Source organism: Phacochoerus africanus, chromosome 7 (genome assembly GCF_016906955.1).
Source record: "Phacochoerus africanus isolate WHEZ1 chromosome 7, ROS_Pafr_v1, whole genome shotgun sequence".
Lineage (NCBI taxonomy): Eukaryota > Metazoa > Chordata > Mammalia > Artiodactyla > Suidae > Phacochoerus > Phacochoerus africanus.
Genome location: NC_062550.1, coordinates 30,596,864 through 30,621,570, shown reverse-complemented (window position 1 = coordinate 30,621,570; position 24,707 = coordinate 30,596,864). Strand labels below are relative to the sequence as shown.

Below are 24,707 nucleotides of genomic sequence, written 5' to 3'. Positions count from 1 at the left end.
TAAGGGATTCCTAGGGCCAGCCATTATAATTTCTTTTTCCTTTCAATTTGATTTTCCCCAAAAGTACTAATATGACACCTGTTTATCATAGAGCTCTCAAAATGTTCTCCTTTTAAATATAACCAATTTAAAGAATCCATTGTCTGGCCATTGATGAGTAGGCTCTTATATTAATTTCAAATAGTGACTCAAAACAATAAACCTAACTAAAGATGCAAAGAGGCATCTCACAAGAGAGTATATAGCCCTCACAAAATCCAGAAAGCTCATTCCCAGAGTAAGTTGAAGAAAGAAAGGCAGTAAAGGTTGAGAAATCAGAGGCCTCTTTTGGATGGAAATTCCTTATGACCAGTTCCCCTGAGAGCTGGTATGGCTGGACACAAGAGTGCTGCTTTGACTTTTTTGCCCTGGAACCCCAGTGTATTTGACTGGCTACCAGATGCACCCCTATAAATGCACCTTCTAGATGGCAGAGAGCAGAGAGAATTATACTGGATACAGAGCTAAACTCTCAAGACAGAACAAGATGGAAGGAAAAATCTCATCAGTTTGTACATAGAGGACCCACAGCAAAATTTGTCTAAGTAGAAGCTAGTCTAGTGAGAACTGTTAATTTACCAGTCTGTGAGACCAGCTGGAAGCAGGCTTATAGAACCCATGCCTGCATTCTGCCTTCTGGTTCTCCCTCCTTATGACAAATGACACAACAGAGAGAGAGACAAAGAAAAACAGAGACCAGAAAGAATGAAATAATGCCATTTCCAGCAACATGGATGGATCTAGAGATTATCATACTAAGTAAAGTAAGCCAGACAGAGAAAGACAAATACCATATGATATCATTTACATGTGGAATTCAAAAAAATGGTACAAATGAACTTATTTACAAAACAGAAGCAGACTTGCAGACATAGAAAACAAACTTAGATTACCAAAGGGAAAACATGGAGGGAGGGATAAATTAGGAGCTTGGGATTAACAAGTACCCACTACTATATATAAAATATATAAACAACAAAGTCCTACTATATAGCACAGGGAACTATATTCAATATCCTGCAATAAACCATAGTGGAAAAGAATATGAAAAAGAATATATATAGCTGGATTACATAGCTATCAATCAGAAACTAAGACAACAGTGTCAACCAGCTATACTTCAATTAAAAAAAAAAAAAAAGAAAAACAGACTATGTCTAGGGGGCAAATGATCTTCAAGAGGCACAAAGTCCAAGGAACCAGCTCCACAAATGTTTTCTCTTGCTGATCTAAATTTAGAGAGAGAGGTGGGCCTCTCCCAATTTTCCTTTTCCTTCCCTTCCCTTTTCCAGACCTTGCAGGCACTTGGTAAGAAATCTTAGCTCCTAACTAACTTTGCTAGATATCCCAGGTTCTCTCAGCTGCCGCAGTCTCAGTGTGGGAAGTGGGGTCCAGCTAGGCTCCTGGCTGGCTCACCAGTTGTCCAGTGAGGAAGATTTCCCTCCCTACCCATCTTGAGTTCTTATGATTGGACTAATGATAAAACGGACACAAGACATATGAAAAGGAGACAAACAAATTTTAATTCGTGTATATGGAGGTCCCATAGAAACGGAACTAAGCTGTGGTCAAAAGCAGGCAGCTTTGATACTTTTTAGACAAAGAAACAATACATTTGTGAAGAATGGACAGGACAAAGAAATGTAGCCTTTGGGTGCTTTATTAGTGAAGAATCTAAACAGAGTTTAGGCTTGGGGTAGTAAATTAAAGAGGCAAGAAGGTTTGTTTATACAGGCTCCTTGGCCCTAAATTCCCTGTCTCTGGTGATAAGGGTGACCTTTTACCTCCAGGGGCAGGAATTGCACCTTTCACATGAGAGATCTATTTCCTGCTTTAAGGAACAAAGAGGAGGGTCAAATTGTCCCTCTTGCATTGGCTCTTTCTTAAGTAACTTTAATTTAAAATGATTAGCATGCATTGCGGTACATTTTGAGGCAGCCTACCCTGGGCTATAACACACTCTACTACTTCTCTGACTATGCTCCTTACCGTAGTAAGGAGTGGTTGAGGGATGTGGGGTGTACCAGCAGCTGCCTGGTCTAAAGTCAAAAGAGAAGACAGACATTTATAGTAGCTTCTGGATATAAATTGATTCAGAAACAGGAGCTAAATTTTGTGACCTCAAAACTTCCTGGTTGCCAGTACAAGTTCTACTAATACAGTTATGTCACAGGCTTTAATATAATTAGTTCCACCAAGAGAAGAGACTATGAAGCAAAGACTTCAACTTTTAATCATTTATTTGGCCTTATTTTCAGGCATCTTTAGGAGCTCTGATATTAAAAGTTTTAATCTTTTGTACATATATTTTTTTACCTTGGAATTTACATTTTTTGGACTCAAGCGGCTAAGTGTACTTTTTGTTCTCCTTAGAGAAATGCAATAGTTGAGAAACCTATTGCATCAGCACAGTTGCAATTTATTTTTTTCTCCTGAGAACTGGATTATGCCTTTGATAATTTAGAATGCTGAATGAATAAGAAAGAATTTTCAAATATTTCATTTTTATTAGATTTTTTTTTTCGGTGGTAGAGCATATTACAATCTCAATTATACCTAACAGGCCTTTAAAGAAAAGCAGTTCTGCCAAGGAGAGAAGAACCAATGTTTAGAGAATGGTTCTCGAGCAGAGAGGGGTAGAATGCCTTTTCCTCCATGAACGTCAGAAAACTTGGACAGGCTCAGCTTTGATGCCTTGTCCCCTTGTAAAGCACCTAGTGGTGGCTTGAACCACAAAGGGATAATTGAATTATAATTTTTAACAAAGGGATAATTGATTGCTTGACTGCTGGCTTTACACCATTTGGTGACTTTGTTGTGACGTTAGTCGGTAATAATAAAGTTACCACTAATAAAGCACCAAACTTTGGGGAGTATTTACTTTGAAATATAATCTGGGAAAGTTATACCTATGACTGTTCTTTAGAAATTGCCCTTTTAATCGCTTGTATTAGCTGTGCTTTGTCAGTGGTAGAGAAAAGACTTACAGGAAAGAAGCCAAGAATTTTGAATAATCCTGGTAGCATTTATGAGAATGCCTTTTATCCCGCATATGGAAACTAATCAAAATGTTGAGAGGTACTGGTCCAGTCTGTAACTTTTATGTACTTGTATACTGTGTTAGGACCGATATCCTAACAGAGTTAGGACTTCACAATACAGGTTGACTCGGAGATCCCAAGGGCAAACCTTGGATAATTATGAAAGAAGACATATTACCATTAAAAATCCTTTCCTTATCTTATGCAGAGTTCTATGGCTATTTTTTACTTTTCACTTTTTTTTTGGCTATATTTGTGGCATATGAAAGTTCCCAGGCCAGGTATTGAATCTGAGCCACAGCTGCAACCTACGCCACAGCTACAGCATTGCACTGTACTGTACTGGGCCAGGGATCAAACTCGCATCTCAGCAGAGATTGGAGCTGCTTCAGTCAGATTCTTAACCCACTGTGCCTTAGTGGGAATGCCTAGTTTTTTTTACTTTTTAAATTAAACTATACCCCATCTCTAAAATTCCCTCCTATTAGCTATTCATGTAATTGGATTAATGAGCTAATAGCTTCATTTGCAGTGATGTCATCATTTTGCTCTTTTAGACAATGTTCTGGAAAGGGCAGGTGCTGTCTACGTACAGCTAAGTGTGTATTAAATCCACTTAGGTGATGATGTTGTTCTAATGTTGGTCTTAATAGAGCTCTTGCTGCATGTTGTTCCCTTGAGTTTGTCATTAAAACTTGAGGGAGCTTGATTTCTATAGGTTTCCCATCAGTTGTCTACCTAGGGATTTCATTGAATACCTCCAATATTGGCAATTTCACTAATTCTTTTTTGTGGCTCATTACACTGTCTAATTAACGTGTATGTTAAAAAATGTGTTAAAAACTCAATATACCTCCTTTTATTTTTGACTGCTTCCTTACATACGATTACATTTTATTATCTCATTTCCTTTATCTTTATACTATTTAAAATTTTCACTTAAAAAATTGGCTTCTCCTTTTATGCTTCTTTCTGCTGTGGGACTATCTTCTATATGTGCAATCTGTACCATTCAAAGATTCCAGAACCTCTGTCGTGATTTATTTTTGTTGCTCTAAAACAGACAGCATGTACTAGCATGCCTGTCTGTAGAAATACCATCTTCCTGCAGTTGCTCAGTTTTAACACCAGGTGGCCAAAATACATAGAGAAGTTTCCTGAAACTCTGACTTAAACCTTTGCAGGCAATATTTTGATCATGTTAGATGACAGAAATCCTTTTATATTATACTAAAAAGGGGAGGAAATTTTGTACATCAAAGAGAGTTTGGAGGAATTTCAGAGTTTGAGCTTGATCTTTCTGGAAATAATTAAATCAGAACAATACATAGTGAGAAGAACAATGGACTGAGAATTTGGAGACAGGAGTTCTTATGTTCTTGAGTCAAAAACATCTATAATTCTGGTTGCTCTCATTTTTTAACTGAATTGTTGGGCAATTTACTTAATCTCTGGGCCTTAGTTTATAAAGCATAAAATGAGATAATATCTGTTTTATAGAATTATTAGAAAAAGAAAGAAATGCATTTTCTTTCTTTTCTTTCTCATTTGTGATTAAAAACTCATAAACCTTGTCCTCTACTTAGCTTAAGTTAAAAACAGTCTCTGACAGGAGTTTCTACTGTGGCACAGTGGATTAAGGATCCAACTGCAGCATCTTGGTTGCTGTGGAGGCATGGGTTTGATCCCTGGTCTTGCGTAGTGCATTAAATGATCTGGTGTTGCCTGAACCTGTGGCTCAGATTCAATCCCTGGCCTGGGAACTTTCATATACTGTGGATGTGGCCATAAAAAAGTCTTCGATGAAACAGAAACAGACTCAAAGATTTTGAAACCATATTTATGGTTACCAAAGGGGAAATGTGTGTGGAGGGCATAAATTAGGGGTTTGGGAATGACATATGCCCACTACTATATAGAAAATGGATGGGTAACAAAGACCTCTATAGTGCAGGTTAACCTACTCAATACTGTGTAATAACCTATATGGGAAAAAAATCTGAAAAGGAATGGATATATGTATATGTAAAACTGATTTACTTTGCTGTACACCTGAAACTAACACAACTTTGTAAGTCAACTATTCTCCAATAAAATTTATTAAATTAAAAAAAAATTCTTTGAGGAGTTCCTGTCCTGGCTCAGTGGTTAACGAACCCGACTATTATCTATGAGGACGCGGGTTCGATCCCTGGCCTTGCTCAGTGGGTTAAGGATCTGGCATTGCTGTGAGCTGTGGTATAGGTCGCAGATGCTACTCAGATCCAGCATTACTGTGGCTGTGGTGTAGGCTGGCAGCTACAGCTCCAATTTGACCCCTAGCCTAGGAACTCCCATGTGCTGTGGGTGTGGCCCTAAAGAGACAAAAAAAAAAAAAAGTCTTTGATCCGTAGTCAGTTAGTTCAGGGATTATACTCCCCTTCACCCCATTCTTAGCCACATTCTGTGGATGAACAATACTATGGGTTATTAACATCTAGTTAGCAAATAATGCAGGGAAATGGAGCTTTGAGCTAAAATGAGGAGGACCAGGCTCTCAGCATTGTACTAAAACTGACTTTAGCCTTGGTCTGTACCTTCAGAATGTATCTTGCTATGTGAAATCTTTGGTTCCCTGATACAGTGAGAGTCTATCTGCTTCCACAACCTTGCAGTGGGGAAGTAGGGGAGGAAAGAGGGCAAAAAGGAAGTGAGAGGACAAAAGCAATCTTGTTAACCCAGTAAACCAGGCTGGAAGAGTGAGCATAAGATGAAGCATTAAATTGTCCATGATTACTGCAAGGGAGATAAAGTCAGGGGAGAGATCATCTGGAGCTGGTAGTATTGCCAGGAGGCTATGTATAACATCTCAGGACTCTTAGTAACTTATAAAAATCTTATGAATGAAGATAGCCGATGACGTAAAAGACTCTGGACTTCTACTTCAAACCAGTGGAGATTTTTATTTTCGATGGAGGAAGGGAGCAGTTTAGTAAAACAAGATCCTTAATCCAGGTAATCGTGCCTTCTAATCTGTACTGCTGAGGCTTGTATATATATTCATTCCATGGGCCATTAATTTCTCATAGATCTAGAGTTTGTCAGTCTCTGCCTAATCCAAGCTTCATGCTAGCTGTTCATGATGATTTTATAGCTACTCATTTCCTATTTAGTTCTAGAAATCATGAGGTCTCAGCTTACTATGATATTAATAGCTTCTTTCTACTAGCACGTAGTATCTGTAGTTTCTTGCTGCCTTATACTATACAACTAACATGTCCCAAAGGCCAATATTCAGAGAATATATGTTCATCTCATTAATAAAAAAGGGCACAAATTAAGTACTATCAATAAATAGTTTTATGTTTCTCTTATTGCCTTGATGTCTCAGGCCACTACCTTGTGTGAGTACATACTAACTACATGCAAGTTGTGTGACTACATACTGGGTCCTGAAACTAGTAATCTTTGGTCTGTGGAATGATAGATTTGCTTTTTGACTATCTGATGACCCTCTTTTTTGTACTGCTGTTCTTGGTCTCTTCAGCCAGTCTCCTATGTTTGAAATTTTTCAGACAAGGAGCATGCCCTTATCTCTAATTTCACATTGTCCTGCGAACTACTGGGGAAAAAATGTTAGATTCCTCTAAAGGCTCTTTTCCTCTCTGGTCTCTGCAACTCAGCAAACATCTGGCCAAAGAGTGAGATGAAGAATGCCCATTTCGGAGTTCCCATCGTGGTGCAGTGGTTAATGAATCCGACTAGGAACCATGAGGTTGCGGGTTCGATCCCTGGCCTTGCTTAGAGGGTTGAGGATCCGGCATTGCTGTGAGCTGTGGTGTAGTTTGCAGACGAGGCTCAGATCCTGCGTTGCTGTGGCTCTGGCGTAGGCCGGCGGCTAGAGCTCTGATTGGACCCCTATCCTGGGAACCTCCATATGCCGCAGGAAGCGGCTCTAGAGAAGCAAAAAGACCAAGAAAAAAAAAAATGCCCATTTCATCTCACCCCTCCCTGTGGCCAACATCTGGTTCACAGGGAATGAGGATGTCTAGACACTAGAGACCTGGGCTCAACACCAGTATCTAAGCTGTTGCAGGGAAGGGCTTATGCTGGGTACATGAAGCTGACACTAGTTCTCTTTCTAGTCTAAGAACTCTGACAATGTGGGCACATCTTGGAGAGAATGTCTATATGCTTGTAACTTAAACAAGTTGATCATCCAGAGATGGGCCTTCTAGAGAGTCCGGCTATTATTCTTTGGACTAAGTATAACATTGTGAAGAAGTGAATTTTTCCCTATACTCTAGGAACCACTTTGGTTCAGCTGTTGCAGCAAACTGAACTTCGGTTACTATTCTAAAGTGAGGCTTAGTGCTAGTATGTGCATAGAAGCAGCTGAATGTAGGAAATAGAAACAAGCAGGTGCGGCTCTGAAGGTCAGGAGGACGAGAGAGACCTTAAGGAGTGCATTTGAGCTCCAGTCTCTGGTGTGTGTGTGTGGGTACAGTAGTAAGGATAATTTTATAAATCATGCCAGCTTTCTTCAGTTAGATTGCCAATAGCCACTTGGGAATCTACTGTCTAGATGAATGTAATCTTTGAGCAGTAAGATGGAGGCCTAAAAAGTCATTATTATTAGATACTGTAATAATTGTGCCCATACAATGTTCCACAATCTCGTGAATTGAGATATGTTATTTGCTCACCCATTCATGTCTGTAGCTTTGCAAGATGAAACAAAGATTCACAGAACTGTGTACCTTCAAGAGGTATGTATCCTAATGTGGGATCATCTTTTAAAATGACTCAGTTACAATACAATGTGATGTGTTAAGATAGAGGGAAGTATCAGGTGTCCGAAGGCACACGGGAGAAACAGTTAATTCAGTGGATTAAGGGAGTTACAGATGATTTCCTAGAGGAGATAACCCTTGTCCTAAGCCTTAGTGAGTGAGTTGGAGTTAACCAGGTATAGATTGTTTTAGAGATGTGGTTTGGTGATGCCAAGGGCTTCAATCAAGTCCATTTGGGAAGCTTGCTTCAATAAAGCCAGGTTTTACTCAACTATTTGGAGTATGGTAAAATTCAGGGAGTGAACAAATAAAGCCTCCGAGGAACCAGGGTAAATGCTGTCAGGTCCGTACCAAAGATGGGATGATTACTGTCATGTAAAAGCTGCTAGTCATTTCTAGCTTAACAAGTCAGATTTTATAATACTCTTGATGAATCTGAACTATAAATCAAAGCCATGGGATGACTTCAGTGACTAATGTGGAAAGTATATTAAATCTTGGAAAATTTCTGCTTTGTGGTGAGTCAAAGCATTATAGAAATAGGTTTCACTGTATTGGTGAAAGCTGTTAGACGGATTATATCTTTTAAATTGATGATGGAAACAGTCCAGGAATGCAATAATCTGGATAAACCTTGTTCTTACCCAAGACAGGTGTCCTTAAATCTGCAATGGGAATACTCTGCTGTCTACAAGTCAGCCCATGAGACACCGGGTAGATGAAGCTACTGTGTAAGATGCTCGCTTTCTGGGATAGCTATAGTACTAGATTGCATAAATGAAAACAAATACATTTTTTCCTCTGTACCAGGTTCTTGAATGTGTTCTTGAAGCTTTACCCATTAAGAAATGGGGTCTTTCTTCACCCCTTGAACCTGGGCTGGCCCCTGAACTACTTAGCTAAGGGACTGCAGTAAACATGATGCAAACAGAGACTTGGAAAGTGTTTGGATATTGAGGCTTCCCCTAGTGCTACTCTTGGTAGACTGTGATTGCCACCAATTAAACAGCCGGTCTACCCTGTTAGATGGTAAAGGACAAGCAGCTAAGTTACTCCCCAGTAGTCCAGCTTACAGTGAGCCGATTGTCTGATGTTGAGTGAGGCGCTATACTGCTGTTTGACCGTAGATAGAAAAGTAAGCTCGGCTGAATCCAGAGGAACTGTTCAGCCTAGCTGAGCCTCAACCAAAATTGCCAATCCCTCAGAAGAGTGAACTGAATACATGCTTGTTCGTTAAGAAACTAAGTTTTGGGGTGGTTTGTTTCATTGCCTCCCTATTCCATTTAAGTCTGCCTCAGTACTTTTTCATACCACTCTTTGGGGTGGTTCTTGTGGTTTATCTCAATGTCGTGTCTGCTCACTTGACCAGTTTGATTTTTTGATTTCTGACCATAAAATATTTATTGAGGAGTTCCCCTCTGGCTCAGCGATAATGAACCTGACTAGGATCCATGAGGATGTGGGTTTGATCCCTGGCCTCACTCAGTGGGTTAAGGACCTAACATTTCCATGAGCTGTGGTGTAGGTCACAGATGCTGCTCAGCTGTGACATAGGCCGGTGGCTACAGCTCCAGTTCAGCCCCCTAGCCTGGAAACTTCCATATGCCACAGGTGAGGCCCTTAAAAGCAAAACAAAACAAAAAAACCCATCAAGTATTTATTGTATGTTAGATATTTTGCTAGGTGACAGGGATTCTAAAAGTTAGGGATCAAGTGAGAGTTTTGATTAGGTTAGTGGTTTCATAGTTTTTTTTAAGGTTAAGATGTCATTTGTGAAATACATATAAAAATAAGTATTTTCTAAGTTAAGACTCATACATTTTACTCATTGTAAAATCAATAAATGAGAACACATCAGCACTTTGGCCGTATTTGGTGTGATAAAATTTGTTATCTTGAGGTCCCGTATTTTGAAGTTTATCTTATTTTAAAGCTGTATAAAAATTGAATGTGTGGAGTTCCCGTTGTGGCTAAGCAGGTTAAGAACTTGACAGTGTCCTTGAGGATGTGGGTTTGATCCCTGGCCACCCGAGGTTGTAGGAAATGGATTCTGTGCTTCCTTCTGTTTACCTGACTACATGAAAACAAAGTGACTGGGAGAGAGACATGACCAAAAAAAAAAAAAAAGAGATGAGGTGGTTAGCACCAAATAAACAAAACAAGAGGAGACGAGGGGGAATGGGGAGCACCCCTCTTCATTTAAACACTAGGAATCAGGATTTTTGTTCATGTGTTTCAATACCCTAGACCGTGGCAGAGTGCTGAAGGGGGCTGGTGTTAATTTTTCTTTTCCCCATAAATAACTTCTTTCAATAGAAAGATTATCGTTAATAGACCCATGTTCTTTGGCTAAGTTTTTTTTTTTTTTTTTGTCTTTTTTGCTATTTCTTTTGGCCGCTTCTGCGGCATATGGAGGTTCCCAGGCTAGGGGTCTAATCGGAGCTGTAGCCACTGGCCTACGCCAGAGCCACGGCAACGCGGGATCCAAGCCGCGTCTTCGACCTACACCACAGCTCACGGCAACGCCGGGTCCCCAACCCACTGAGCAAGGGCAGGGACCGAACCCGCAACCTCATGGTTCCTAGTCGGTTTCTTTAACCACTGCGCCACGACGGGAACTCCTCTTTGGCTAAGTTTTTTCCACAGCCAGGTCCAAATGATTTTATTTCCCTGTAATATAGAAGACAGCATATTTTAGTGGTGGTGCTGGGGAAGGTAGGAAAAAAAAAATCAAAGTCAAATCAGACAAAAAACTAGCTTTGGATTCACATAGATGGATCTGGTTTGATTCTCAGCTCTGCCGCTTCGTCATGGTGAAATTGTCTTACTCTTTTCATACCTAACATGGGGTGATAAGTACTTGATGGAGTGTTGTGAGGACTTGAGAAGAATTTGAGGTTATATAAGAGCGCCTTTAGCAGGAAGCTTAAAATGCCCCAAAGTGACCTCTTAGCCCTCAGAACATGGAGAGCAACACAGAGTCACTATCAGTGAACTTCTGCATTCCAAGTAATTATTTTTTACTGCTTACATGGGTGCAGGCAGGCAGTTTAAATAAGCAGATGATAAGAAGTAGCATCTGAAGATTTAAACTAGGGAGGTATTTGCCATTTTGTTTTGGAGGGAAAACAAAATATTTGATTTCAAAGCCTAGGAGGTGCTGGAAATAGGGAGGCCTTGACCTAAAAATCATTAGCGATTATCTAGATATTTACAAAGAGTACAAAGGTTATTACAGAATTTCAATATCCTGTGACTCCTGGTAAGAAATTCAATTTTATTTTATTTATTTACTTATTTTGCTTTTTAGGGCCTCACCTGCAGCATATGAGGCTAGGGGTCCAATTGGAGCTACAGCCGCCAGCCTATACCACAGCCACAGCGATGTAGGATCCGAGCCGTGTCTGTGACCCACACCACAGCTCAAGGCAACACCAGCTCCTTAACCCACTGAGCAAGGGCAGGGATCGAACCCGAAACCCCAGAGTTCCCAGTCGGGTTCATTTCCTCTGCGCCACGACAGGAACTCCTCAATTATATTTTATAATTAACTTATACATCTGTTCTCTTTACTTTCATATTTTTGCCAAAACATAATGGATTCAATTAGGAAAATAAGAATGAAAATATACGTTTTTAACAATAAAAATAAAACGTTAACAATATACAATGATTAATTTTCCTGTAATCACAGAGAGCCACTGAATTAGAAGCTAGAAGGACTATAAAGTGTATGTTACATTTCTTCTAAGGAAGGAAGGCCAGTGTTCTAAAATGATTTTGTAAATGGCTATTCCTCCCAGCCCAAATCTCCAGTCATTCCTACTCCTTAACATAGCAGACTGAGAATTACTGTAAGATTTGCAAGGAAGCAGTGTCAGGTGTTTTAAAACGTAAACTTTGCTCCCTGGGGAAATAAGTTGCTAGGTGAGAGGAATGAAATGAAAATCTTTCAAGATCATATGAAATGAACCTTTTGAAAGAGACCATTTGAGGGGACCTCAGATGATTGCCATGTGCTTGATTGATTAAAATCTACCATAGTGCAATTAAATAAAATAGTAAAATCTACACTGATTTAGTTTTGTATCCTTTCTTAAATGACTTCAATTAGTTGATTTTCTTATAGATTTTTTTTCTTTAAGCCTATACTAAATTAGATTACCAAGTAAAAATGGAGCTACTCCAAAAATTTAGAATGAATGGGAATGGGAAGATGTTTAATCATAACTTGAATACATTTTAAAAATAATTTTAAACATACAGAAACATTTTGAATGAAAACTTTCAAAGAGTAAGTTCATAAAATCTAAATATTAAAGTTATAGATGGTACATAGCTTGAACTTGACTGAAGTAACAAAACATTATAAAACTGTGACACTGCTGTTAACCAAACCAAACTTGGGTCCACATGCCTGGGTGCAATTAAGCCAACCTACTGACACCGGGTTGATGAATGAAAGTGCAATGTTACTGTAAGCACCTGACAAGGAGTGTGGATGGCTAAGGCTCAAAAAGCCCAACTTCTTAACAGGCACGGACAATAAACGCTGCACTTTCTTCGCCACAGCCAGGTGTTAGTAAATTTGCTTTACTGCACCAGGACATGTAGACCCAAGTTAGTTCTGTAACCCTTTTAATTAAAACCACAGCTTCAACCTAGTTAAATTACTTGATGCTCTTCAGATACAAAATACGATTGACTCACAAATCATGTTAAGTAAGATAAGATCACTAAAAAGCGAAGCGCATATTCCACATTTCTTTCTCAGTGTGGCGGCTAGTGTTACTTTTATTTTATAGCAGATGAAGAGAACACATGATACTTGGCTGTCAATGGTTTCAGTGAATTAGAGCCACAAAAGCACAAAACTTCAGAGCCGGAAGGAATTTAGTTACCTTGACAATTAATTTTGTTACAGGTGAGGCATGAATATTGGCTCCAAAGTAAGATCTTTGAGCTATCCCTAGATGTAAGGAACTTGTAAGATTTCCTGGATCAGCATTCTACTTCTTTGCTTTAAATTTCTTTTTCTTTTTCTAAATTCATTATTACTCCTTACCATTTTTGCATAACCCTCTAATCACTGAGTTAAAATTTTTCTCATCACCAAATTTATTCAAAGTGAGCCTAAGAATACCCTTTATTTGAACTTATATGCATTATGCCTAAACCAACACCCAATTTGACCAAATCTGTGAGGACAACCTTCCAGGGTGTTGCTAATAAATTTCTGTAAATATCACGAGGTTCCTTTAGCAAGGACTCTGGTTACATAGCGCTGCAGTGAAAATCCATTCTCTAAATCCATTAGAGGTTGGAATTTGTAAAACTACAAGATCCTTTGAAACCAGATATTGTTTTCTTTTTCTTTGTGGAGAAATTGGCAGCCTAGTCAGTCAGTAAAGCTGTCTAACCTCGATTTCCCTCTAGAGGGAGACATAGTCCAGCTTTTATACCGATTGCCGCCCTCATCTTTTACTGCCTCTTTCTGCAAGACCGCAGTTTGCTCTCAGAAGCAGCTGCGGCTGCTAACAGAAGTGGCTGTTGGGAGAGAGACCGAGGGAGGCAACGCCGCCTGGTCCTGCCCTAGCATTTTCCTGCTTAATTCGCCCTGGAGTGTTGGCACCTGTTTTCTCCCTGCGTTCTCCTTGCAGTACACTGCCAGGGAAGGCAGTCGTTCCGGACTTCCGGAATGTCCAGGCTGGGTTGAAATAAGAGGTCTGGGTGGAACAGGGGTGTCTGCCCTCTACGATGACTTTCTAGAAGGAAGCACTAGTGTCTTCTGACAGTGCAGCGCCTAGGGTAAAAGGCCGAAAGGAGGCTTCGGTTACTAAACTGCTTACTTCTTTTTCCTCTGGTGATCTGGATTTTTTCCCTCAGCCTCCTCCCCCGCCCCTTCTCTTTCCTTTTCCTCCTTCAGCGAATTGACACCGGCAGCACCTGCTCGCTGTGTTCAGTATTGGAACTCACACCTCCTCGGTGATAACGGTGCCAGCATACTGGGGACTAGGGGGTGATTTCCTTTCCTCCTAGCCCATGATGCCTGCAGGGGCAGCGATTGAGCTGCGTGGGGATCTTCCCGCAGCACTTCCAAACGGGATTGAGCGGGGGCAGCTGGCCGGGAGTTGCTGCTAAGTGGACTTGGCGCAAAGTCTCCGAGAGGGCATCAGCTGGGACCTATCTGTTAAAAGCCGGAACAGGAGCACCTGAACCGAGGAACTCAAGCGTTTTGGCAGGCGGAGGACTGCCAGGCTCAGAGTCGCTTCTCCTTGCTACCCCGAACCTCCCCAGGACTCTCGTTCATCGGAGACGCGGGACCTGCAAGACCCTGGGAACTAGAGAAGTACGTGGCAAAGGCTGCTTTCCTGAAGGTGAACTGTTCTGTCCAATTGCCTTTCCCCAGAGAGCAGAAGGGAGGGCGGGAGAGAGGGAACGGAAGATGCGTGAGTGTGTGTATGTGTGAGAGACAGAGACGACGTGTAGGGAGAGGAAAAGTCTTTATTCGGCCTTAAAAGCAAACGAATCAGAGATGGAACAAGAGTGGTAATTGCTGCAAGATCGCTTTGATTCTCGCAGTCGGGGGAGCTGAGCGCACCGCGCGCATCCAGCGAGGACAGCGGGCGACCGCGGGCGCAGGCTAGGGCTTCGAGACTTTGGCTTTTCCTCAGTAAACAAGTATTTCGATTACTTGGGCGTGTGAAAAAAACGAGGGGAGAAAAGAGTCGAGGCTCCCGCACGTCACCTTCCACCCACTTTAAGGGGATTCCAGTTTGGATTGTCAAGAGATTGCTGGACCCTCTTTGCCATCGGAGGAGGAAACACACGCGCGCGCACACACGCACGCTCAGGGCTACACTCACACGCCCTCCACGAGCACGCACCACCAGACTTCGGTTCCCTATGCCCCAGAACGGTGACGGCGGATTGGCCTCTTGGAAGCGATGCAAGAGCGATAAGGCTGGCGCGGGCCCGCGGAAGCTGCAGGAGCATCGCTAGGTGTTGCCGCCACCAGGAAGCCGGGCTGCAGGTAGGTGCCAGCCGCGCCTCCCGCCGCTTGCCGGCGCTGGGAACTCGGGCAGCAGCCGAAGGACTCGGGGCCCGGAAGCCCTCCCCTCCCCGGGGGTCCGGGGCTGTACGGGGCTCGCCGGCGGAAGGCTAGAGGTGATAGCAGATGCTGGTTAGGCGGCTAGGGTAGGGGTGGGGGGTAGAGAGACGCCGAGAGGGGCTCAGAGCAAGCGAAGGAGGTTCCGAGAATCGTGCCCTCTCTTTCTTCTCTGCCCCATTTCTCCTAACGCAGAGAGCGACCCGGCCGAGTATTGCAGTGGGTTTTAATTCGATCCCCAAACCAAACCAGTCTCTGTCGGCAACCATTTTCGACTCCTAATAAGAAGTTGGAGGTTCCAGGGTGGATCAATGGGATATGTCAGGTCGCCTTTATGAAATGCCCACTTTTGTCCACTTCTGATTAGTTAATTCTCAGGCCTGTCTGCAGAGGGTGGGGTTTCACTGAGGCTATTGATATCTCTACTTCGAACTATTTCTCATAAAGAATCACTTTGATCAAAGTTCCGGAGCCTCATCTATGTTAAAGGTTTATTTAGATTTGTTACCAGACGTTCTACTACTGAATGAAATAAAGCTTTAGTAAAGGATGATACAGGAGAGCTTTAGAAAAAAGATCATTTTGGAAAGAGTTGAGAAAAAGAATAGCTTCGGGAAACTCATGGTTTTTCATTTCTTTCCAAATAGATGCCTCTGAATCTTGCCAATAATACACAGTTTTTCTGCCCTACTGTTTCCTGTCCCTTCCCCCTTCTATTCCAGAAGGCCAGGTTCCACCAAGAGGTGTTTTCTTTAGGCTACTGATCTGCACTTGTCAGTGGGGAGCGTGTTATTTCCAGAAACTGCCTTTGCAAAGCAAAGTTTGAGATCCATCGCCCTATTTCTTCTAGAACTGCGGGCTCAGCTATCTAGTTCCACTTGAAAAGGACGAACTGTAGGTGCTTGCAGAGCACCGGGGAAGGCGTGAGGCTTTCCTAGTCAGTATTCCACTTCCTGATGGAGTGTTGAACAATTGCCTGAAGCGTGTGGCATCACATGTGCAGTCACTACAGTGGCTAGCTTGCCTCTCTTCACCTTGTGCTGGGTGAGTTTGGCTTGTGGCAATAGGATAAAAAAGAAAACATCTTCTTTTTGTGAGTATTAAATCCCCTCTTGAATTATGGAAACATCGTTCTTGGAAAACAAAAACAAAAACAAACCTATATGCAACCTTTGCTTTGAAAAGTACCCCCAAAGCAGTCAGTGTATAAGGGTCTTTGACTCCTGACAGGGTGAATTTCAACGACTATTGACTGCATGATAATTATCTGGTTCCAGTCTTCCCCAGCTAGATTGTTTGAGACATCAACATTCAGACTGTTATCAATGAACACTTTAAAACTGCTCTGTTAGGAAATGTAAGACAAATGATTAAGATTTCTGTGTAAGGTGCCGAATGGCAGTAAGTAGCAAAGGAGACTGAAACCCCTTCTAAATCCTTTAAAAACCAGAGTATTAAGATTATTTGTATTTATTTCAGTCTTCCCATGTTTGCACATGTCCTCTCAGGCTGGCGAATCCTTTACAAATTCAAATTTGGCACCTAAGACCCTTAAAAATGATCAGATGCATTTAATCTTCTCTTTTCCTACTTTGTTCTGGATCTCATCCTGGGTCAGTTTGCATTTTGACATTTTTAGAGTCCTTACTTTTAAAGCCATCAGTAGCCATTGAAAGGCCATTACTAACCACATTGGGGCTTATTTTATTTTCATTTTCTTAATTTACAATGAAAAAAATTAGGTTGAATTATTTATAGGCATAATACTATGAGAGCAGTGTCACTGCCAACTGAATGTTTAGGCACAGTGACTTTTACGAGGAAGAACACAGTATCATTGTGTTGCTTTATTGAAATTAGGCATTTTTTGAGACTGAAGTCTTTGTAGTTAGGATGCTTGAATTTGCATATTTATATGTATTGCTATGATATATGTTCCTTAAAGAAGAACCAAAAAACCTTGACATGAAAGCAAACACCTACAAAGCTACAAGTTTTGCTCAAAAGAAACCCGAGGTTTCTAAGTATGTGTGATTTTGTATCTGAAAAGTATTAGCTATTTTAGCAGTGACAAATTGGAGAGTGAAGATCCATTGAGATCCCATGGATCTCTGTCAAAAAAAGGTACATATTGCTTGGAGACTGCATTATAGTATTTACTAACCACAAAGTTATAAAATGTGATGACACAGCTGCAAAAAGATCTGTTTTTAGACATGGCCACTCTTCCTTTTTAAAAATTTATCAAGTGATGAAACTCAGGGGGTGATAGAAGATTTTATAGAATTATGTTATCAGAAAATTTTAGTGGCCCTGGATTCTGTATCTTCAATATAGTATTTGAGTGATGATCCTTTTACAGTGTGTTTTGGAATATTGATATGTTGAAAGTGCATTTTAGGGTTGATTTATCACTAATTGCAGGTTATAGATCACCCTAAACAGGTGGGGTAAGATGTGCCTCTCCAGCACTTTCCAGGCATTTTCTAATCATGGGCCCTAATCAAAGGTACTGTCAGATTCTGCCTAGGTTCAGCTGGGGCTGCAAACTGATGGGCATTTGCCTCTTTAATGCATGTCCCAAACTAAGAATGCTCCAAAGTGTCATCAGTTGTTTCTAATATATTTGAGAAGCTGAAACAACCAGAGTGCAGACAGTTCAGTGCCCCTGATTTTACTTCTCCAGTATTTTATTAGGGATGCCTCATTAAGTCACATTATTCTGCAGCTGTTTTGCTCATCAAAGATTCAAGTAAAAATAAGGAACTTTCCTGTGCAATGCATTTTGTTTTCTAGGTGAAAAACCCTCAAGTTGAAGTAAAATAAGCATTTAACACAGTCCCCTTTGATCTTTACCTGACACTTACAAATGTAATTCATCAACCTGTTATTAGTAGGGTTCCATCAAAACAAAGAGAACTGCATTAAAAACAGCCTCTGCTAGATATGAAGGCCAAACCAGCTGTATCAACCTCATATATGATCCATATACCTGCACATTATTGGCACTTGATGTATCTTGCTTATGAACCATTGATTTTTTTTTTAAGCGCTGTGTAATATGGTGAATTTGCCATTTTGTTGGAAAATTCTTTGGTTTATTTTAAACTACTTGGAGCCCAAGGAATTGTAGCACTGAAAGAGGATGAGTAATCCCACAGTGGGTACCATAAGTCTTTCTAGAGAACAATTTTACTTTAGGTCTGGAGTGCAGCCTGAAACAGGGAAGATGGAAAGGTGGGCCTAGCAAACAGAGACCTAGAAGTTGGTTTTGGTTTGTGGTTGTCATTGACCACTGATTTATTGGGTAATTTTTAGAAAGCCTGATTCTGTTCATTTGGCATGGTGATTCAGTGCCCTTGTCAATGAAATATAGCTAACAATTCTTGTGTTTTGCTTATTCTTAAAAGAGATTTTAAGAGTAATGGTTAGACTTCATTGGAATGTGAAGAAATATACATACATTCTCTGCAGTATAGATCTGTTCTCTATATCTATACATATATGTGCACATACATGTTTTTATTGGGACCCATGTAAAATACTGGTTTGTGTTAAAGAGCGAGAGAAGGACTTTTAAAAATGTGTACATTTTTAGGTACCTAGTTTTTCACTATTTCTGCATGGTTTGACCTATAATGCAACTGTATCCATGGTTTAACAAGGTCATTTATAATTGAGTTTTACTCTTTGAGCCACTGTCACAGGCAGTATTTTTTTTTCTCTTCAGTTGTTATTTTGGAGATATTTTTATTCATTAGGCTACAAATGCAAGGAAAAAAAATCAATTTTGTCCTCTATGCAGGGGAGCTTTGGGATGTGTTTATTGACACTATGACTGGGAATTTCAACACATTTTAAACAGTGAATATATCTGTATGCTGTCTTTATTAAATATGCGCCTCCACAGTCAAAACACAAGCTGAGTGTTATATTAGTGCATACTATTCTGGTTTCAAATGGGATCTTCAAAATTTTCAGAAACATATTGATATTATACTACAGATTGATTAAATTTCCTAACCCCCCCCCACTTCCAATGTTTACACCACATGTATATGTTGGATTTTATCCTGTGCTGTAACTATAGAATTAGTGTAACATTGGAATTAGTGAAAATCTAGCCTAGTTAGACAATTGATTATTAACTACCACTGAAAAAGATAAGACTTTTCATGTTACTTGGGATTCAGATGAGATGTGAGTATCTAAGCTCTAAGGAGAGTATTCCAGTTTGTTCACAATTATCTATATGGGGTATGAGATATAACTAAGGAACCAGAGCTTATATGCATATATTAAAGTCTTTTTAATCACTTCCTTCAGTCTCCTAAATGACTCCATGGTACATGTAATTATTTTATGATTTTCCCTGAATGGCCAGTTAGCGAAGGTACATCTCCCTTTCCCCTAGCAATAGCACAAACATATTTATTCAATTATGTTTATATTTATAATGCTCCTTTTGCACAGTAGATTTTGGAAACTCTTTACAGAGAGATTAGATAATGTGACAATGTTGCCTTCTTAGCAATTATGGTGGTAGGCTGGATTTAGTACTTGACAAAATGGGGACAATCAGCTAAACAAGTCTCCTTTGCTCTTTTAGCTCCTTGGGCTACATAACGCTAACTCTTCACATAAAGCCTGGAGAGTGCAAAGTAGCTCTTGATGAATACAAGGTTTGTTTTACTCAATATTTTTATGGTTTTTTTTCCTGCTATGAACTAGTCACTGTATAATTGCATGCATGTGAATGGGCAACTGTGTTGACCTTTAAAGGTCATGCAAAGATTCTAAACCTTACAATTTGCAGTGTTAATTGCCTATGGCCTCCTGTTGCTGCATATGGAGCTTTCTGTTGAGTTTAATAATACAGAACAGATTATGGAGCTGGCAGATTATGCAGCTCTTTATAAGCAAATTCTTAAAGGTATCCATAGTGGGGACTATGACAGAAGATATTTGGAGAAGTGTATTTGTGTTTTGGAATTAAGCAGAATGGCCTGGGCTATGAGGAGAGAGATTGTTTCTGGTGCAAAAGCCTGATCATTGAAAATTATTATCTATATGTAAAAACTGTGCCGTACTTTTATTTGATTCTGGCTGAGTTTTTCCATCTTTTTTAACATCCTGCTTGGAGATTCCAATTGTACTTAAATATTAGTGGAAGTAAATATGCTTGCTCTCTCTTGCTCTATTATGAAAAAGACCATCTATATGAGAAAAGTAAGACGTGTAATCACACATCTTTGTCCTAGTCTGCATTTTCGTGGCTTAAAATTTTTTATCTTTATGGGTTGGAGTAAGCAAGGGCAGGCAGCTACAGAAAGGGTTATGAAGTCATAGGATCTTAATAACAAAACTTCAACCTAGTAATAGAACACTGAGACTTTGTTAGGATATCCTTTTCAAGAGAACAGGCTTTCTACAGCCCTGCAACTTGGGTTTACTCACACAGTAGAGCTTCATGTACAGCTGCAGCCAATTTGTGACTGCTCAGATCAGTCAAAAATTCAGAAATGGCCAATTCACATCATTTGATGAAAAGAACATACTCTTTTATATTTTCAACTTACATTAGTCAGTGACAGCTCCAAATTCATTTAAGGTGGAATTGCCTGGTTATCGTTGTCATTTCTTTCTTCGTTTAGTTTTACCTTGTTATAGGTGTGCTATCCATGGCATACTCAGATTTGTCGGTGCTGACGAGTTCAGCAAATTCCTCCTTAGAATGGCCATGAGGCATATCAGTAGCAGTGACCTGGTCCTGCTTTTGTTTGTATTGTCTTCAGAAAAGTTGAGTTGAATTGATTGAAACAGCTCTAACTTGAGTTCTCTTTTATGGTATCTAAGGAGGAAGGAGGATGCCTTTCAGTCAGGCAATCCAAAGGCCAAGTGAGAGGGCATTGAAATCTTATACTCCAGAAAACAGAGGCCCCATTTTGGGCAGCTTTAAGTTCAAGGAAAATTCTAACCTATTTTTTTTTTTCCAGCTTCAGTTCTTGAAATGTTATATCACAGTAGTTGCCTGCGAAGATACGCATTTAGCAGTATTGCAAACTCCTTTTAGATTGATTGTTGGTGTGTTTATAAATACACCAGAATTGGGTCAAAATTGAGACTTTGCTATTTGAGGATATATTTGCTCATCACATCATTTGTTGAGTGGTTAAAGTTCATTGGCTTGCATTTTGGTTAGCCGATAAATTTTGAAAAGGTCTATTATAAAACCAACGTGTTGTAGTGGTGAGAGCTCTGGAGATGCTTTTGTAGTTCTATCAATAAATAACCATGTAACCACAAGAAAAATCACTTGATTTCTCTGTGCCTCAGTTTCTCAGCAATATATTTCCTTCAGTCAAGTTTTCAAGACAATTAAGAATGTAATTTTTTTTTTCCCATGTCCAGACCTAGTAAGCATCATGCCCCAGAAAGTATAATAGTATTGCAGAACATACCTTTATTTAGACAGTTAAGGGGCATCTAGCTCAAAAAGTTGCTGGCATGCGAGTAAATATTCTATAAATGCTTTTCAGTAAGCGATTTGTCATAGTTGTTCAGCCTTATATGTTTGGGATGATGATGATGTGGATGATGATTATGCTGATGGCTAAAGACTAGAGATGTGGGGACATAAAATTGAATCAGACTAAATCTTATAATTCAATTTAGCCATTTTGCCTAGTTTGCATGATGCTGTTTTGCTGCGAAACGAGTTGTGATAGGCCATGAATCTTAGGCTTATTGGTGTTACATTTCTCTACAGCTGGTTTTCCTAGTTATTGAGATAAAAATGGTTTGATCGATTAACTCAAAGAGAACTAGGTTAGCAAATGAATAATCTTCATCTACCTGTTGATAATTAAACACATTCATTCAAGATCTGTGAACTTTAAAGAATTTATATTCCTTGGGAAAATTCACTTATTTATTCAATAACTATTGAGCACTCTCTAGGTGCTTGGGGTATTTTAGTAAACAAAAAAGACATACACAACTTACCATTTTAGTATGATGCTTTAAATTTAGAAATGAATTCTGGAGGAAAGTTTCGACAATGTATTTGTGCTATACCTGCTCTTACTATTCTTTTTTTTTCTGTCTTTTCAGGGCCGCACCCGCAGCATATGGAGGTTCCTAGGCTAGGGGTCGAATCAGAGCTGTAGCCACTGGTCTACACCACAGCTCAAGGCAACGCCAGATCCTTAACCCACTGAGCGAGGCCAGGGATCAAACCTGCACAACCTCATGGTTCCTAGTCAGATTCGTTTCTGCTGCGCCACGACAGGAACTCCCATTCTTGTTTATAATTGTGAAGTACAGTTATGGAAAGAAATGGTTAAAATGTCTGCGTTGGAATGAGTTGTGAAGAAGAATATCACAGTGTATATTTGAGGTGAAGTAGTACGTAGTTTAATGGACTGATTCGGTTCATAAGATGAATGATCATACTAACGGTGACACAAACAGTAGCTCCTTTTCCTCAGTTACATACACGAAAGAATAAATTCAGATAGGCTGAATGCTTTGAGATCGAGGACATGATGCTTCCTAGAGCCTCTTAAAGGGGTTGCAAATTCAAATGGCTATAGGAGTCAGGCTGGGAATGTAAATGATGAAGCAGACCAAATGGAAGATGACAAATGGCAACTGGCACTCAGCCTCAGCTACAGCACTGGGGAGACTGTAGAGAATGGTGGAGATTCTGGCCAATAGGAGAGCTGAGCCTTGGCTCTGCTTCTTGCCATGCTGGAACGTGGGCTTGGTGTTGCCAGATTTTCTGATTTGTAGAAGAGAACTTAGATGTGCAGATTTTTTTTTGAGTTCATTATATATATATATATATTTTTTTTTTAAATTTATTTTTTTCCCCACTGTACAGCAAGGGGATCAAGTTATCCTTACATGTATACATTTTCCCCCCCACCCTTTGTTCTGTTGCAATGTGAGTATCTAGACATAGTTCTCAATGCTACTCAGCAGGATCTCCTTGTAAATTTATTCCAAGTTGTGTCTGATAAGCCCAAGCTCCCGATCCCTCCCACCCCCTCCCTCTCCCATCAGGCAGCCACAAGTCTATTTTCCAAGTCCATGATTTTCTTTTCTAAGGAGATGTTCATTTGTGCTGGATATTAGATTCCAGTTATAAGTGATATCATATGGTATTTGTCTTTGTCTTTCTGGCTCATTTCACTCAGTATGAGATTCTCTAGTTCCATCCATGTTGCTGTAAATGGCATTATGTCATTCTTTTGTATGGCTGAGTAGTATTCCATTGTGTATATACACCACATCTTCCAAATCCAATCATCTGTTGATGGACATTTGGGTTGTTTCCATGTCCTGGCTATTGTGAATAGGGCTGCAATGAACATGCGGGTGCATGTGTCTCTTTTAAGTAGAGTTTTGTCTGGATAGATGACCAAGAGTGGGATTGCGGGGTCATATGGAAGTTCTATGTATAGATTTCTAAGGTATCTCTAAACTGTTCTCCGTAGTGGCTGTACCAGTTTACATTCCCACCAACAGTGCAGGAGGGTTCCCTTTTCTCCACACCCTCTCCAGCGATGTGCAGATTTTTTAATGTGAAAATCTCAGATTTGTAAATGACCGCATTGAATTCCAGTTTGAAATACTCTGCGGGCCAGCAGACATGTCTGTGAGCCATATGCAGGCTAAGGACCATGAGTGTGTCACTTTTAACAGGGGGATGTGTGAAGACAGCCAGTGAGGGGGACAGTGTTTACCCGTCCTTCTGTCATTTCTTGTCACAATCCTCCAACCCCAGTTCCCTTTGGAGCCAGGGTGGTTGATAGTCAAGGGCTCAGCTGGAGGAGCTGAATAATAATGATGAGTGGTTCAGTCTCACCCCAGTTTTTAGTTTTCTTTCTCTTATTGACTCATTGATCAGTTGATGCTAAATTCACCTTGAAGTTGGTGGTACCTTGAAGGGTTTAAGAGATGCACTGAAGATGCAGAAGTTTAAATTTATGCCAGATATTTGGAATGGCTCTCTAGCTCCATAAAGCCTATTTCTCTAGGCCAAAGGCTCTTAAATTTCTCTATGCACACTAATCATCTGGGAAATTTTGCTAAAATGCAGGTTCTACAGTGGGCCCTGGAGTTTATGCATTTTGATAAGCTCCTGGGTAAAGCTAATGCTGCAGGGACTTGAGTTGCAAAGCTTTAGAGAGCTTTTTCACCACTGAATTTCACTCTATGCATGCATACATGTTGGGAGCCTCTCACTCCTACTTCTTGGACAGGTTTTTCCTTGTAGTAAGCAGCCTAAACCCGGCCATCAATTCTAAATACTTTTCTCAAAGCCTTCTTAATCTGAGCACAGAATTCATAAGCATTAATGCTCAGTTTTCTAGGCTTAGAGAACATGGTCCCCCCGCCCCACTGCCAAAGCCTAAGTCAGTTGTCTTTTCTTTACAATTAAAGCAAGTTTTGTTTACTTCCTACAGTTTGAAGAAATGATTTTATTTCATAACTAAGACATTATATTACACATGGATGTATTCTAGTATACAAGTCAAGTTTAACTCCCCAAATCATTTTTGGAGCTTCAACAGTAATGGCTTTGTTTTAGGGCTTAAATGTCAAAGTGGGCACGACATTAAGTTTGTTTTCTACTTAAGTAGTTACGAATATGTGGAAGGATGGGGTTGAAAAAAGGTGGTTTTCCTTGTATGTTTATTGCACTTTCAACTTTAAAATGACTCTTTCTCTCTTTTGCTT

At 40.2% G+C, this 24,707-nt stretch overlaps 1 protein-coding gene across 1 annotated transcript in view; it reads left to right on the top strand.

The window, feature by feature from the left end:
• Positions 1-13,400: 13,400 nt before the first annotated feature.
• Positions 13,401-24,707, top strand: part of TAFA2 (TAFA chemokine like family member 2) — a 502,164-nt gene continuing 490,857 nt past the window's right edge. The window contains exon 1 of the mRNA XM_047787095.1: positions 13,401-14,885. The gene's annotated coding sequence lies outside the window, so the exon portion shown is untranslated. The remainder of the gene's footprint in view (positions 14,886-24,707) is intronic.